General features: G+C 40.2%; 1 protein-coding gene across 2 annotated transcripts in view; it reads right to left on the bottom strand.

The window, feature by feature from the left end:
• Window positions 1–15,785, bottom strand: part of DAAM (disheveled-associated activator of morphogenesis-like protein) — a 56,304-nt gene that overhangs the window by 36,012 nt on the left and 4,507 nt on the right. The window contains exon 1 of one of the 2 annotated variants that reach the window (XM_043431591.1): window positions 11,765–12,706. The exons of the other annotated variant lie outside the window; for it this stretch is intronic. The gene's annotated coding sequence lies outside the window, so the exon portion shown is untranslated. Of the gene's footprint in view, window positions 1–11,764; window positions 12,707–15,785 lie in introns of those variants that run through there. 2 annotated transcript variants of the gene reach the window in all.

Genomic DNA, 15,785 nt, shown 5'->3' with positions numbered 1-15,785 from the left:
TCAATTTTCTCGTGGCTGCCAGGAAACAGAGAAGTTTCCACGGGCTAATTTCGCAGAAGTTTGTAATCGCGTGATATGAAAGCTCTGCTGGAAAAATCGATTGGAAATTGCGCTTGAGGAAGGCAGGAATACACGTGAAAGCTCTTAGCCATTAAAAAATAGCTTGCGAATCAGAGGCGAACACGGGAAATCGCTCGGAAGTAAAAACCGTGAGATTTGCTTCGATGAAAAATTAGCTCGAAGCTGCTCCAGTCACAAAAACGGCTTCGGGCGGACGGCGTCGCAGGAAAATGAAGAAAATCTGCCTGCTTTGTGTGCTTCTCTGTTCAGTGCTTTCCCAAAAAATTGTCACCTGCACCCAGTGGGTCGACGACCTGACGAAACTCGTGACCGAGGAGCTCCAGTTAAAGCAAATTAAGCTCGTAACGAGGCTCCCCGAAAATGCCAACTTCGAAAGTCCCCTGGTCGAAGAATTGTTCGTGAAATTAATGCAAAATATTCCCACGCTCAGAATAAACTTCGATGAAGATTTTCACGGCCCGGTTCACCTGCTGTCCGAAAACACGAACGACTCCTCGACTCCGAATCCGCACGAGACTCTTTACCTCCTCGTGATCGAGTCTCCTAGCAGTTTGACCTTCGAAAGGGCCGAAATGTTCCTCGACGCCGCAGCAAAGATGGCTGAATATAACTACGAGCAAAAGTATCTTCTGGCATCTTTCGCTAAAAAGCCGAGTGACGATATTCGAAGATTACTGGAGTACGCTTGGCAAAGGAACAACATGCTTCATCTAACCGTAATCGAAGTAATGGAACCGCCGTTAAAACGCCGAATAAAAAACGCGCCGAACAATCACTATTCGGATGGGTTCGCCAGCCACTTATACGGTGAGCCCGATTGGAACGGAATCGACTATTAAAACTTCGATGCCTAACTTCGTGTTGAAAATCGTCGATCTAAAGTCACAAAACATCTCGAAAATTTTCAGAATTATGCACCCTTTTTCGGAAATTAATATTCGGATATTCTGTGCGTGAGTTACTTCTCGTGGAACGAAATTGATCGAACGGAAATAAGAAACGATGAAATTTCAAGAAAAACGGATTAGTTAAAAATGATGTGGCTGTGTGCTTTTCCTTATAAATCGATTTTTATGGTTTTCGTCCAATTCTTCGGAAGTATTAAAACTCTTGGATTTTTTAAACGGACTGTTCTCCAATGACTTTTCCACTACACTGAGAAAAAAATGTGGTTCAAACACTTGAAAATGTTCAATTTAACTGAAATATTTAATCCTTTACGCACGACTAAATATTTATTTAATTTCACACAATATTTAGATAATGATTCAAATAGATAGCGATTTGGATTAACGACATTGAGGGTTATGTGACGATATTTGGGTTACTCCAACGTCGTGTTTTGTTGCTACAAAAATAATTGTACATTGAATCTCCGTAGATTGTGTTGAAGTAAGAAAACCTTCAGCTGAATTAACAAAACTATATAAAATATACTAAAATTTTCCTTCGAAGTAGACATTTGTATAGACAATTGATTTGGTTCGTCATCGATAAGCTTTGGTCGAGCTACACGAAGAAAAAATCCGACTGTCAAAATTATTTGTTATTTTGCACGAATCGTGTTGGCTGATATAATAATAAATTTGAAGAAATTTTGGGTTATATTGAACCGACCAGAATGGTTAGATTTACAAAAAATTTATCATTCCCAACAAAATCGTTCAGATACTTCAGTACTTGATATTCAAATAAATACATCACAAAGGTGTATGTGAATTAAGTAGAAATAAAAAAAAGTTTCGAGTACTTCGAACAAAAGATTTGGTTTCACTGGTTAGTTAATTCACATGAACAAAAATTTAGTGATTCGGATAAATTCCTTATTCATCGTAAACGGATGTTAGATTCAGCAAAAAAATCGTCATCTGGACATTTAGTTGTCACACCGATTTATTTGTCTCCGTGTACAGAAGTCCATTTGTTTGATTAGTGACGATCAATAAATTCCCGAGGAGTTGAGATTTCACCATTGTGAAACGACAATTCAGGTAAATTTTTAATGAATCAATGCATAAAAACCTTTTTTCCTGTTTGCACTCGATGACACGCGTTACGGTCGGAGGCTCAGTAGAGAAAAGCCAATCGACGAGGAAACGAATCGTAAGAAAATGCCTACCCTAACCGCCTTTTGTATATTCTTGTATTTCGGACTCGTCCGAAATCTCGCCGATTTTACCGATTGGGTGGATGATCTGATAAAATACGTGGCAGTGGATTCGGATTTTAAACAATTGAAGCTAATGACGAGGCTCGACGAAAACGAGTACTTCGAAAACCCGGTAATCGATGAGCTATTCGTAAAGGTGATGCAGAATGTGCCTACGGTGAGAATTAACTTCGACGAAGATTTTCATCTCCCACCGAATTCGGTGCCCGACGAAACGAGTGGAACGAGAACTCCGATCGACGTGTCAGCAACTCTTTTTTTCATCGTCATCGAGTCTCGCGAAGGTTCGTAATCTTAATCTTTCACTTTTACACAGTTTCGCTATAGAATTTGTTGAATTGATTGTACAACGAGCGATCATTTGGCTATTCGAAGCCAAAAAGTTCATTTCGATGATAATGTGCATTTTCCGCCATCTTGAAAAGAGGAACGTTAAATTCAGTTTTTTTTTTTATAAAACTTTGGCTCGCCGTCGAAATACAGAAATTTATTCTGCTATTTAATTGCTAGAATTTCATCAAAAATTCATTCTCTCAAATAGTCAATCTGAAATTTTAAGAGAATTAGTTCATCAAGAAATTCTAGCATGCAAACCTTGACACACCGGATTTTACTTTTTCATATCTTGATTTTTATCCAAAATTTTTTTATCCATTTTTTTAATGATATTTATACATATTTGGAAATTATTTTGACAGCTACAGCTCTTGTGTTCGATGTCAGGTTCATAATGCTGAAGTTAATAGTTTAAATCGAATTTGAATTTTTTTTTTTTTTTTATCAAAAATAGTTATTTTTCTTTAACTATCGTCGAAACTAAACAGATTCAATTGATTTTGTTGGATTACTGTTTTGGATTTTTTTATGCACTGAAAAAAAAATTAAAGTATCGCCAACTGCGCGATGAGGTTGAGCGATTCTCGCTGCGCGAATTGTCATATTAATTTGACATCAAAAGTCATATTGTTGAGCCAACTACGTGGCGATTTTGCTACTATTCTTTAATTTTTTTAAGTCGACCGTATTTCCGCCGAGACAGCTATAAAAAGTGGTTGAATTGGAAAAATTACAAAATTGAGACACACAATAAATTTCATTCGACCTAAGTACACGGGTATTGGGTTGGATACGGTTTGACCTTGACTTGAAAAATAATACGGAACGAATGAATTTCTTTTCATTAATTGAATATAATGACTTGAATAGATTAGCAGAATATCATTTGTGTTTCAGCTAATGATTCAGCTAACTGCGATGAAACTTTCGGTTACAATTTAAACGAATAAACTTTGAATTTATTTAACAAATATAATTATTATTAATTTATTCATGAACGAATTTTATTTTCTTACATCGTTTTCCGATTTTAGCTTTTTCAGTCCCGACTTTTTTTTACAGTGACGCAATTTTGGTAACATTTTGTATTTAGGGGTTTTTGGGGGTCGTTGATTACGAATTTGATATGGAATTTTCAAAATTTTCAAAATTCAAATTGGTGGACGATTTTCTTAAAAAACGATACAATCGGCTTGATATTCGTTACTTAAGGACTTTTAGGGCCGCTGATTATGAATCCGATGTCAGAATTCCAAAATGAAAAATTGGCAGATTCAATATGGCGGACAACTTATTAAAAAATTCATTCAATTGTCTTGTAACTCGTTACTTGCGGGATTTCGGAGTCGGTGATGACGAATCCGATGGGAGATTTGCAAAATTCAAAAAGGCGGATGACGTTTTTGAAAATCGATCTCATTGGCCTGAAACTTATGACTCAAGAGTTTTCAAGGTCGCACTGAATTTGAATTTTGGAAATCTGGCATCGGATTCGTCATCGGTGACCCCGAGAACTCTCGAGTAACAAGATTCAAGCTAATTGAATCGATTTTAATTAGATCCGGCATTTTTAATTTAAAAAATTTGGAAATTTTGATGTCGGATCCGTAATCAGCGATCTAATTAGCGAACCTCAATTAAAAAAAAAAGCATGGTCGGAGGTTGACTCAACTACGCCATTATTGGTTTCGCCGTATCCAACATCAGGGCGCAGTTGAGTCAACTACGTTCTCAACACTACGCCTTTTTTTCAGTGTATAAAAGAAAGTACTGCAACATGTAGATGATTGAACATTGTGGCGATGAATTTAAAAATGATTCGAAACGTTACAGGTTTGCCGGAAGGAATGACGAAAAACTTTCTCGACGCAGTAGGCAAGATGGCGGACTACCATTACGATCCGAAATATCTGATGGCATCTTTCGCTTGGAAGCCGAGTTCGAACATTGAGGAATTGCTGGAATATGCTTGGAGCATAAAAATCCTCGATTTGACCATCATCGAGTTGGTCCAACCGGAAGCCCCGAGACGTTCCATTCTGATTGAACGTTTGCCAGCTTCACCGACTCTTTATCATTTCAATCCATTAAAGAATGAAAATACACGAGAACGCTGGACCCCTCATCAGAGCAACTTGCATCCGAACAAAGTCCAGAACTTTTGGGGTTATCCAATCACTTATCACACTCCAGCCGTCGTCAACTCCTCTCAATATCATGGCTACGCAATGTGGAAGATTATAGTGGAACAGCTTAATTGTTCCGAACGTTGGATAAATCTCTTCCCAAACGCCGAAGGGATTCGAGATCTACGAAAAGTAGACATCATCGTCGGCTTCTCGCCCTTTAGTCCCGCTAGATGGGACGATACTCTAGTGACGACAACGGTTTATTCGGTGGGGTATCAGTTTCTTGTGCCGATTCTGATGGAAGAAGAACTCCAAGTAGCCACCCAATTCTTCGTAGCCGCCTTTCTGAGTTTCGGCATCGTCTTGACGGTGTGGATTTTCATGCGTTTGCTGGGCATCAAATCTTACTCCTGGCGCGCGTTCAACATCGCACGTTTGGTTTTTGGAATTTCGGTATCCCAGCAGCCTCGTCGAGCCGTCGAACGGATCATTTTCACTTCCTTGCTCGCCCTCTTCGTCATTTATTCTTCCGACATTTACGGCGCCATTACGGAAGTAACTGTACACCAAATGAACCAAGTCAAATTCGACAGCTTGCTTGATTTTGCCAACTCGAAATTAACGATCTACGTCTTTCCCTTCCATCTCTCCAAAATCCTTCAATTGTACGATGGTCCCTTAGAGGTTTTGAGAAAGAGAACCATCCCAGATTCCTACCCTAAAATCCGTGCAAGCCAAATGGCTAGTAACAACACATACGCCTATTTACTATCTCAGTCAACCATTGATAATTTCAGTCGTTATTTAAACGAGAATAGATCTATCGTCAAGAGAGCCGGGCCTGTTTTGTGGTTACAGCACTGTGGATTTCAGTTAGGCAAAAGAACGCCGTATCGTTCGGCCATCGATAAAATAATTATGCGAGCTCACAGCAGTGGTCTCGTCGATAAAATAGTATTGAAAAACGGCACGTTACATGAAATTAATCGACATGAAAGAATACGAGAACAGTTCGAAAATAACGGCCAGTTACTCGAGCAGCTATTGACAATTTGCGCGTTCGGCTACTCACTCTCGCTTCTCGTTTTTATCATTGAAATTATTTATCATCGTATATCGATGTACAAAAAATCGAGAAAACGATTGCTCCCCCTTTTCCGCTAAAACTGATTGAAATTCGGCGAAAACGGACTGCGAACTCTGACACTAAATTTGTACGGGATTACGTGAAAGCGATAAATGCCGCTTTGTTTTTCTTCGAATCGTTGCAAAGGCATGGCCCCAGTTACACACAAACACACGAGTGCAATAAAACTGAGTTTATTGGATCTGAGCGTAGCGAAGGGTTTCAATTTATGCTAAGAGATGAATGGAATGATCGATTTTTATTTTCATTGAGCTCACTCTCGAGATTGTTTTTCTAATTGAAATAATTCATCATCGCGTATATTGATGAATGAACAAAATATTAAGGAAACGAGTGCGCCGCTCCCTTCTTTTTGCTCACACTCATCGAATAAATTCGAGCGTGTTGACAACAAAGTGAAATTTTAAGGTACCCGGACTACGGGTAATAACGGCTCTCCGGAATATCAAGCCTCTCGAGATTGGCCATTCAGTCAACGAAAATAACGAGAGAAGCCCCATCTTTTTCTTCATATGAAAGAAAGCATTTTAAAAATGATTATTCAATCTGATCACGAGGCAAAATCGCCAACTAAAATTTGTCGATATCGATATATATTGGATAATGAGTGGTGTGTATTCATCTGAATGTTTGTGTAATCGTGTGTGTGTGTGTGTGTGTGTGTGAAGTGGATTGAAAAATAATTGAAAAACCGGTGATAATTTGACATTTTTGTGACTCCGACGGAAATATTCGCCATTAAGGTAGTTCATGCACGAAACGATTTTTTTAAAAAAGTCTTGAAGTTTACACAGAGTTTAAATGCTTAGTCGAGTGATACGTATATCAAATTTTCTTATTGGTTATTGAGATAAACCTGCTTAAAAATGAAGAAAAATACACAGGGATACAAGGACTATGCGTAAAAAATCGTTTATTTTTCCACGTAACGATTGAACACCTCTTACGAAGTTTATGAAAAACGTACACAATAACAGTGAAGTATATAACGAAGGTCTGGGAAAGAATTCGAGACGATTGTCTTAAATACTATAGTAACAAAGATTGAACGAAATTGATAATGACCATTCCTGTCATAGTCTTCTGTCTTTTTTTAAATATTCTTTTTTAATATACTTTCCTTTGTGTTTTCTCTTTGCGCTCTCTGATGAAATTTTTAACATAAAAAACTATATTTCCACCAGGGACGAATGAAATTTGGGCTTTAGTCCGTGATGGATCCCCGATTAATTAAGGCCTTGTAATTTCATTCGACAAAAGATAGGATGAACAAATTTATTTACAATTACGAATTAATGACTCTGACATTAATTTAAAGTGATTATATCTTCAATTAGGAAGTAAAAATCGATCCAATTTAAACATGCACCCATAAAATACGATCCTTCGGGCATGATCTACCTTAAAGTATATTTCGAGACGCTATGACGTCATAAATCGACATATTCGCGTGTATAAGAGTGCGGCAGGGCTGGCTTTTCTTTAACAGGCTGGTTTTTTTTCGAATAAACTAAATTTTATCCAAGAATATGTATAATTTTAAGTACATCGTCATTTTAAATGAATAGAAGTTACAAGTGTGAGTAATTTAGTGAATTTATCGTGAAGAAATTAAGATTCGATTCTGCTCTCATTTAGCAATGTTTTATTCGAAAACGAATGAAAAATGAGTGACTTTTAGTCGTGTTTATGTAGCACACATGAGTTTACAATTGTGTGAATAAACAAATTCTGTAACTCTTATTTTCTGTTGTTTAATTGCTTCATTATTATTCCCCCTTCCATTAATTTTCATGCGAATTTTTGACTGAACGTGCGAATATACGATAGTTTTCTCGTCGATCTTGCTTCAGAAACGTGTATGCTTTTTCACAAACTCAAACTTTTCTAATTTTCACCTGTTTCGATGAATTTGATTTTTTCTTCAATTGCAACGTTAATCTTCAGAAAGTGTACTGAAAATGATATTTCCAACGATATTGAAAAACTCCGTTTTAAACCTCACTGACTAATCGAATTAGAATAATCGACGCAATTTCCGATAACGTTTCAACAACGATAAAGCGTTTAATTAACACTCCTAGAAACGCTCTGATTACGATTGAAAAACGAAGAAAAAATTTGCAGGTTCGCGAGATACAGAAGACTTCCCCTTTTTTTATTTTTCGTCGAGTAAGAAGCAAACCGAAATACATTTCCTAGGTCATCGTTGGGCTGTGCGAGCAAAAATCAACGATGGCAAAAAAATCTCTGTAATCAACAAACATCGAGGCGAATACGCTGTTCTGAAAGTTCTTTAATTGGGTCGATGATCTCCATCCAGCCGGGACGAAAGAGTGAGAGAGACATGATTAAACTGCATAAAGAGCCGCTCTCGTCGATGCATGGCGACCACCGAACGATCAAGATACATTTGTTTATTTTTTATTTTTTTATTTTTTTTTCGTTTTTTTTTACATTCTAAGAAATTTAATGAGTACAATCTCCAAGAAATCTTTCAATTATCGAGAACTTTATATTTACACTTTATCACATTTTACTGAACAATATTCATTCATTTTTAATCGCTTTTCAAACTAATTCTATCAAACTCCAACAATTTTTATTGGGCAAATCCACTGCACGAAATCAAACAGTCCCAAGCGCTTTTTTTCAAAAAAATTTTTGTTCCAGTGCCTTGCGTGTAATTGACACTCGCTGCTCTATCTTAGCGCATAAAAAACCGAACGATTTTAGTCTACAAAAAGAAGGCAGTTTAATAATAATAATAAAATGTAAGCAGTTATTATTGTTCTTTTTTATATTTCCAATGAACCGTGATAAAATTTAATGACTTTTTAAAAAATCGTTATTTCGCATTTTCTTGTAATTTTTCTTCCTCCGTTTGTTACCAGTCGTTTGTCGTTAATTATTCATTTTTCTAGTTTCATTCGACGTTGTAAGATTTATTCTTGATCTTGATTTTCGTTAAGAACTTGATGAAAAATTATATTTTAATAAAGTTATAAAAAAATGAAATTTTTTTGAGTTTCGAGTAAGAAGAGAAAATAAACTCCGGCGAAAATAGTCGATCACGTAGCACGTTTTATCCTACAATCTCTTATCGTATTTTGTGGGTCAGTGGGCCGTGATTTTTGCGTTTAGGAGACACCCGGTGAGAAGATCGTTGGAACGAGTCCGCTCATAACAGCTCAGCGCGCCTCTCACTCCACGGGAGCTCACTTCCCTCTTTTTTCTTGCTTCTATCAATTAACGTGTTTTTGTATGCTGCAACAGGTTCTGAGACTCCAAAAAGTACGAGGCACCCCAAGTATCTTTCGAGTCCATCGATCATACGGAAAATTCAAATTCTCGTTTCGTCACGATTTTCTGCTCGGAATTACTCGAATTTTCTTTCTCGCCCAAGTTTCACACGGAAATCTCACTTTTTCACATTCAAATTTAATTCACGAAACTATGGAATCACTAATGAAGAAAAAAATGTTGAATTTTAAAAAATTTTATTCTTATTTCGATTATGCTTATTCGATCTTTTGGGCCGTTGATAGACAAATAATTTTCTCGATAAATGGATGGCGACCGGTACGTAACGAGAGCTCAATTAGAGACGATTTGTAAACGTGCATTCGCGTGGTCGGATCGAGCGATTACGAGGCGACGGATCGTCGTCGTTGGATCATCATTTATCTTAGGGCCGATAAATGGAGTCTCGATGACTCCAGTCCACTAATCGAGTCGCGTAGATCAATAAATCGCAGCAGAAGTGGCTCGATTAATATTCAATTGATCACGAAGCTAATAGAAACGAGATTGAAAATGTTCTCGGTTGGGAGCCCACACTTTTACTCGCCATTGACATTCATGACTTTTCTACCGAACAAAACTTTCGTTTTTCTTCTTACGATCGCCCGCGACGTTTCTACGCGAGTCTCTAACGACGAGGGCATCGATGAAATATTGAAAAATGAAACTGGATCCAGGAACAGCGAACGCTGCTCATTCGCTTTCGCCAATGGAATTGCTCGATACTAAAAATCATGAAATTTTCAAAATGTCGATTTTTTTCCATTTTTCAAAGTCGAATCTCCGAGAAGAGACTCGGCTTTGAATATTTTTATTTTTCAAACGACCAGATCAAAGTTTTTCTTTTTTTCAATGTTTTCATCACATCTTTTTGGATTTTAGCTGAAATATGAACTTTCCTCGAATTTCTCATGGTGCAGTCAAAGGTTTCTGGAACTTTGGACTTTCCAGACTCTCGTAGCAGCGATTTTGGAAGTTTCCAACACCGCAAGCAAATCCCGGCAGACAAGAAGGCGCTCGAAGTGCGTCTCCGCCTTGACAGCATCAAGATCTTGGCAAGTGTTCAAGCATTCGTTATTCAAGCCCACGGTTCTGTCGTATACGCTCGTATAACATTTCTCGCTCGTTTTTTTGGCCCCTTCGGCTTGGAAGTTTGCTGCGAATGATGCGAGATTCCCCTCGCCTTGATCCACCCAAAACAGGCCGATTGCTGCCTCAGCAATTCGACTGGAAATGCTCCGAATTTTGAAAAAATCGTAACACTTTTTCGGATATGAAACGAAAATGATTTTTCAACGCAGCAACAAAAATCAAATCAAATCGCTGAAAAGAAATCGGTTTTTTCCTGAACGAATTCGAGGCTCCGAGGCCAATGAGCATTTCTGCTTCAATTTACTATGAATATAATCAACGTCGAAAAACAAGATTGAGGATCCAGCATTTTTCGAATTATTTCGAATACTTCAACTGAAACGACTACAACTCCGTTTCCACGCAGCGTCTAATCTTTTGCCGAGGCTCATTCGCTTCGCTATCGAATTCTCTTCCGCAGACTCTAAAGTTCGTTTGATCACCGTAATTTCCAATAGATTTGTCATTTTCTAAAGTTAGTCATGACTCTTCGTTATTTTTCTTTATTTTGGCTACTTTCAGAGAGCTTTTATGGGCAGAATTTTTCGAGGTACCAAAATAAAACTTCCATCATTTTGTAAACCAGGGCAAATCCTTTTCAAAACTGCCCCTCGCTATCCCTGTACTCCGATTCGTCGCCGAGTTATGTTTATCCGAAATATCCGAAACTTTTTTTCAGGTTTTCGACAAGCCCGTCAGCGAATCGTTTTTTCCCACCATTCGAGAGGCTTAATTTGCGATATCGGGATGAGTTCAGTATTATTTTCGTTCTGAAAATACGTCGTAAAAATGTGTTTTTCGAAAAAAAAAACGTCCGAACGAAAATCATTAATCCGAAAAACTATCAAAGTTTTCTGGTTTTTTTATTCAAATCCAGGATTCTACGAATGGAAAAATGTCATTTCAACTCTTCTTCATCGACATAAAAGTCTCACGTTTACCCCACTTTTATAAAAATCTTTTCTCTCTTCCACCGAATGACGTTTTTTGTTTTACAAAAAAACCACTTATCTTCGGCCATGCAGAATCCAATGTTTAGTGTCCACGTGGGAACTGGTTTGCGCCTAACAAAAAGGGTATCCGAGGCTAAAAGATTTTGCGGACTCTGCCAGGTCCATATTTCGTGTCTAGCATATTTCAAGGGTCGTTTAGAGACGTCAGTGCTTAGGGAGTTATTCGGAGATCGTTTTAGCGCGGGTGGGTACGTGAGTTGGAATAAATAAGGTTCGGACGAGGAGGACGGACGTGCAATAATGGTTGAAAAATCATCTCCGCGGTCACGTTCCAAGATTAGAAGTGAGCGTAAAAGTTTCAAGAAATTTTTTTTTTCTTTTTTACTATTTTCATTTCTCATTTATTCCAAGAAACAAAAAGCCACAGAATAAAGGAAGAAAAATGTTTTCACCGATCCCAAGGGGTCAATGAAAATTTGCATTTTTGTTTGCTCACACCAAATTAGCTACTCACAATTATCTTCGGATCCCTCGAAGAGTTTCATCCTGAGGATCCCCGCCAAAAATGTCCATTCTTGTGTGGCGGGTTAAGGAAGTATCGAATGAAGAAAACCGGCGATTCCAAGACGATAAACATCGAGGCACGTGCTTCTGGATATTTCGAACTTTCGTTTTTTTCCGGAATTCGGACGGTTGATTAAAAATTCAAAGGATCGATACCGAGCTCGTTAATGCGTGGCTGAGCGGCAGAGAAGAAACGGGGGAAAGCAAATGATTGATCGCGTCATCGGCTGGATTTCCGTACGCGCGAGTGTCTTACGTAAATTCGAGGGGGAGTCTCGCCGGTGGCGATAAAAAGGGAATAAAAAGGGAAATGGGAGTCCGAAGACCGGATAACCGGCATGGATACGTAACGTTTGAAAAGCGCCGGTGAAAATATCGCCTTGTGGGGGCGATTGGAGCAGCAGGAAACGTAGGAGAGACGGGGACAGGCGGGTGAAAAAAGCAGGAGACAGCGGAGGAGTCTGGGACGTCACTTTCACGAGAGCAGGCCGAGTACCGTAATCGCCGAAAAGAAAAATCGATTAAAAAGCCTCAATAAAACATACGGCCAAGGAAAGTATCGGGTGGCTCGTTGCCTCGCGCGATTACCAAACGAATTAGCATCGAATACCGTTATTCACGTGGCTTTTCCTCTCTCCGGGGCAGTAACACTCTTTCGGGCCCGGCTCATTTTTCACTCGTTTGTTTACATTCGGAGTAACGAATCGTCAAAAAAATATGAGAAATCGAACATTAAATACGAGCCGTTCGAAGCGTTACGAAATATTTTATATAAACTCGTGTCCGGAGAGATTTTTTTCTTTCCTCATCGAGCACACCGAACCACTCACGAGACCCCGACGGTTCACTGTGTCACGTGCTTTCCAGCATTTCACCCACAGTCCACCCTCCCCAAGTTCGAAGTACTGAGAAGCCCCCTTTAGGCTTATTCATCTCTCTTTCTCTACCCCTACCCCCGCCCCTCCCCTCCCCGCCCCTCGCCCCGCCGCGTCTTTTCTTCCGTCTTTTTTGTTGTTCTTTCGACTGTTTCGTGACTGGGGTCGGTCTGGTTCGACGAGGCCTCGACGAAGGGTAGTTTCTGGCCCGACACCCCATGGGGTACTGGCTCCGTGCCTCGCGTTTCGTATCGTGGACCAAACATCTGTCCGAGCCGGCTCCCCCCACCACTTTCCCGTCCTCGTCGTTGCCAGACAGCAGCAGCGAGACGAGAACCGAGCCTCGTTATTTCATCAATTTTTTTCTACCCGCGGTGCGATCCGCGTTGAATTTTTTTCCTCTCTTTCGATCGATTTCACTCGAAGGAAATATCCGAGTTTGTGGATCGCTGACGAAAACACTTACGGAAGTACACAGGTTGGAATAAATGCGAGGTCACGAGCAGATATGCAAAGACACGAACATTTTGGATAACGAGAAATTTTTTTAAATTTTTGTATTTTTTTTTGTATTTTTTTTTTTTTTTTTTACATCGAAACGATACGACGGCAGAAAATGAAATAATAATAATAAAACTTGTCCGGAAACTTCATGCTAATTTAAATCGCCTCGGCAGAGAGCAGCCAGGCAAGCATGTCTGTCGAGTCTCCACGCCCTTTTAGTCCTCGAAGCAACTCCCTTTTTCAGGTTTAGTCATCCCTGGCCACATGCACCTAAATGTGTCTGTGTGTGTGGCTGGGATACTTTGTAATTATAATTTTTTTTTTACCGCGCGGCGTATTAAGGACGCGGACGAAAAGTTTTTGGGGGGTGCGGCGATCCGACACGATTTCTAGGAGCGTTAAGAGGTCGAGGTCGCACCTGAAAACACTTTTTTTAATTTCGTTGGTCAAATGTTTTATGGTGATTGGTAAAGGGATTGGAGCTTTGACGCTTTTGCTAGGGTGTTTTAAGGAGTGAAAAGGAGAGTTTGGGGAAATGAAGCCGATGGAAAAGCAACTGGAAAAGGAGGGAAAAGATTTTCCTACTGCGAGAATGGAACTCGAATGGAGGAAAATTCGTTTCGGTGGTTTGGTTAAAGAGCTTAAAAACGAATTGTATCATTGGACGAGAAAAACGACGCAGTTCCCGTTAGCCGCACTCCACTTCACGATATAATGCTCGTTCTGGGCAAGCCACCGGATCAGCGTCAATTGAACGAAATTGACGTCAATTGAGGCCGAACAGAAGCTGGAAGCATCATCTGTGATTTGCGTTGCGCTACTTCTACGCACGAGGCGATGATTCGAGCCCAAAATTGCCGGGACTTTTTAGTGGAAATGTCATTGAATGACCTTTGAAGGTCGTGGGTATGGAAAATTTACGGAAGGAGGAGTTGGATTGAGAGAATTTCACGAAAAATAAGGAGGATCCTGCGAATCGAGGGAATCGTGACTGGCCAAATTTTCCTCGGTTGAGAGTTTCCGCTCGGAAAAAAGGTCGGAAAAGCAGGCTTAGAAAACGCGGATTTTTGTATGAAGGTGCTAGGATGACCTTTCAAGGTCATGAATCACTGAAATTCATCGAGGTCGCTATTCGGACCCAGAAAAAGCCCTGGCACCCTCGAGAAAGCGAAGAAAAAGCGTCTGCTGGCTCGGAATGACCTTGAAGGGTCATCGACCGTCCCGAAGGCCGGCGATGTTGGTATCGAAATCAGTCGACGTTTACTGCTTTCCAATTAGTCAATGGGCATCGACGAAAAGAAATGAAATTCGGCTGTACGAAAAGGCATCGGAATTGAAACTCAATGACAGTTGGAGGTCAAATATATAAATAAAAACTTCCGGCCTTAGAACGAGCTCGTAGAACTCCCAGGTCGCCTCAACTGTTTGTTGGCTTCTAGGGACATCGGAAATGCCTTTCAGCAATGGGGAAAAAAAAACACGGATGACAAGTTTTTGCAATGAATCTTGGGAGTGCCTTTCCAGTTGATCACTCCGAGAGAAGATTCTGATGAAAATAACCGAGGAGGGAAAAAGTGCAAGGCTGGAAGAACGGAGAAGAGATTCGAGAAGGAAAGAGTTGAGAGGGAACAAAAAATCGTCTCGGGCATCAGGGACAAGCAGAGAATCGCTTTTGCACGTACCGAGATGACTGCTTTCGTTCTCGAACCACGTGCCACTAAAGGAAGCGGATTCTGCCTATATATAAACCCGCACACATCTAAGGGGCGTCCCAGATCGAATGTTCAACAATGCGAACTCACTTTCGGAACTGTATGTCGACCTAAAAAATCTGATTCTATTTTCTAATGAAGTTCTTCCTCGCACGTGTCCACTTTTTCAGTCATCACTCGCTTCGACGACGATTATCTTGAGAAATATGAGAAATAGAGCAAAGATGCATAGGACTCATCTTGTCCGGCGTAAAATTCTCTAAAAAAAAGTTCTCCAGGAAAATCCTGCATCTCCTGTCGTTCTGCCTCGAGAACGGGTAGAATAACGACTCTCAAAGCATTCGATCCACGCGCGTGACGAATAACCAGCTCACTTTTTCAGCCGTTCCCGAAACTGAAATATTGAAAATAGAGAGTCACGGTAAGGGACTTATTCCGCGCTCGCCTCTGGTGCATTGGCTTTTTGTACGAACCCATGAAAACTCGACGTGTGTTCGACTCGCATTGCTCGCTGACACTTTGAGCCTGAGAAATTCGAAGAAGCGAAATACCGGCTTCGACACTCCAAACATTAGCTTCGATTACAGTCAATGACGTCATTGTCCCAGAGACTCGTCGTCTGGCCTCGAGACCTAATCCCAGACCCCCCGCTCCTGGATTGCCTCCTTCCGACACTATTTTTCGGCCAACCTCGTTTCACTCAAAATCTTATCCGTTTGTTTTCGCTCCTCGCTCGAGCCATGCTGCCCGATGCTGCCCCTGGATGAGTCATCCCGAGTGAGATGCTAGCCAACGAGGGGGAGCGAGATCGGGAGATTCGTGAACACACTGCGGCTCATTGTGCGGTTAAAAGTTGCTGGGCCCAGTGCCAGGGGCGTCC

This window comes from Venturia canescens, chromosome 11 (genome assembly GCF_019457755.1).
Source record: "Venturia canescens isolate UGA chromosome 11, ASM1945775v1, whole genome shotgun sequence".
In the NCBI taxonomy this organism is placed as follows: domain Eukaryota; kingdom Metazoa; phylum Arthropoda; class Insecta; order Hymenoptera; family Ichneumonidae; genus Venturia; species Venturia canescens.
Note: the sequence above shows the minus strand (reverse complement) of the source record. Positions and strands in the feature narration are given on the sequence as shown.